Consider the following 2,302-nt stretch of genomic DNA (forward strand, 5'->3'; position numbering starts at 1 on the left):
GAATGGGGAAGGAGGGAAGGCAAGGCCGCTGGAGACGCCTGGCGAGGGGCTCACCGCGCTCCAAGGCTAGGGAAGGAGCCGGAAGGCCCCTGGGGCCTCTCTGGGCAGGGGACAGAGCCTGCCTCCCGGCACCGCGGCCCCACAGCGCCACCTGCTGGGGACGCTCCTGCCCCTGGCAGCAGGCTGCAGCCACACTGTTGCTAGGAGACCCGGAGCTTGGTCCAGCCTAGGCCTTGGGCTGGTGCTGGGCAAGCGCCTACCTTATGTCATGCCTGAACTCTGTCATCAGCTCCTGGGGGAAGCACCCTGGGCCACCCCCTCCCCCCCATGGGGTGGCTTCCCTGCACCCCGGCACACAGCCTGGCACCCCGCAACCTGGCTCGGTGGATCCTTCCTGCGTCCCCCGTGGGCGCCATGGATCAGGAAGCAGGGGGCGCCCGAAGACAGGGGGGCCCAGCTGTGTCCGCGGCGCGCGGCTGACCCTCCCCTGCCCGCAGGCCCAGCCTGCAGTGTTGGAAGGCGGCGGCAGTTCTCTGCTGACCGTTTGGATGTGCCGAGAGGGCCTTGGACCCGCGCTGGCCCCGCTGAGCCGCCCGCCTGGGACCCTGGAAGCCCGGATTGCCCGCATGGCCCAGTACCAGGAACTGCTGCAGGGCGAGCCAGGCGCCATGGAGCTGCCGAGCTGACGCCGTGGGCGGGCCGGCCCCAGGTCCGCGCCTTCGGGCAGGGCCTCTGCAGCGGCGCGCGCCCACACTCCGGCGCGCGGCCATGCGGGCAGTGCGAGCTCCTGGTGCGGGTGAGCGAGCAGGGCCTGGGCTACGCGTCGGAAGAGATGGCGCTGTTACGCTACTGCGCAGGCGCGTGCTAGGCGGCCACGCGCGTCCACGACCTTGGGGAGGTGTCCTTCCTGGACGTGCACAGCCGCTACCACACGGTGCGCGCGAGCTGTAGGCGCGCGAGTGCGCCTGCGTGTGACCCTACCTCACCGGGCCCCCAACAGCACGCCACCACGGACTGCGTGTGCGCAGAGGACGGTCTCGCAGCCGGGGGACTCTCGCGATAACTGCCTTAAGCTAAAGCGTGGGAACTCCTCGGAAAAAAATTTAAAGGGCAGCCACTCCTCATTTTATACTCTGCATGTAAATAAAATGTAGAATAAAGATTTAAAAGTGAGGACATAGAAGTAACAGGATTTGACAACAGATGACTTTATTACATGAAAGAGGAAGGAGTCCAAGGAAAAAATCATATTTTGGTAATGTGGGTCAAGGCTAGCTGGTAGTAATGCCTTATGCAAGCATAAAAGAAGAATGAATGCTATGGTTTTCATTTCAGATTTGCTGAGCTTGAGATGCCATTTGTAAAGCTACAAAGAATATCTCAGTAGAGTAGAAAACATGGTCTAAAGTTATATTTAAGGCTTAAGCTGTAAGGAAACAGGAGCAACAGATCACAGCCAGATATGTCAAGGAGGATTGCATAATGGGATAAATCAGAGACCACACGGAATGGTGAATGTGTTACCAGTAGAAAAATACAATTCCAGGAGAAATACAAGAAATCAATAATAAGGTCAAGAGAGGAACAAACAGATAAGAATTTTCAAGGGATGATCATGTATACTAGTTTTAAATATGGTAAAGGCAAAAAACGAGAGGTATCCATTTGGCCTAGTGCTTATTATATCAGTTAAGATTGTACCTTTGGGGCTGATGTTGTGGTGTTGTGGGTTAAACCACCAACTGCAGAGCTGGCATCCCGTGTGGGCACCAGTTCAAGTCCCGACTGCTTTACTTCCAACCCAGCTCATGCACCTGGGAAAACAGTGTACAGTGGCCCAAGCCGTTGGGTCCCTGCACCCATGTGGGAGACATAGAAGTCCCTGGCTTCTGGCTTTGGTCTGGTCCAGCCCTGGCCATTGTGGTCTATTGGTGAATAAACTATCAGGTGGAAGATCTGTCTCTCTCTCTCTCTCCCTCTCTCCACTCATCTCTCTGTAACTCTGCCTTTCAAATAAAATAAAAAAGCTTTAAAAGGTTTGGGCTTTTACTAGATTTTCTGCCTTCGTATGCTTTCATGATGCTGAATATCCTTCTCTGGTTCTGTGTTTCAGTACATCCTTAGGTACATCATTTGTCACAGTGGATGAATGGCAACAAGTTCTTTCCATTTGTTTGGAAGCCTTTATTTCACCTCCACTTATAAGTGAGAGCTTTTCTGAGAATGATATTTTGGGTTGAAAGGTTTTTCATTTTGTTTTTCCTTTTTTTATTTTTATTTTTGGACTTGGACCATTTCTCTG

The 2,302-nt window shown here is 54.3% G+C and overlaps 1 pseudogene; it reads left to right on the forward strand.

Moving 5' to 3' along the window:
- Window positions 1-263: 263 nt before the first annotated feature.
- Window positions 264-975, forward strand: LOC133754086 (neurturin-like; annotated as a pseudogene).
- The last annotated feature ends 1,327 nt before the right edge of the window (window positions 976-2,302 follow it).

The sequence above is a fragment of the Lepus europaeus genome, chromosome Y (genome assembly GCF_033115175.1).
Source record: "Lepus europaeus isolate LE1 chromosome Y, mLepTim1.pri, whole genome shotgun sequence".
NCBI classification, from domain to species: domain Eukaryota; kingdom Metazoa; phylum Chordata; class Mammalia; order Lagomorpha; family Leporidae; genus Lepus; species Lepus europaeus.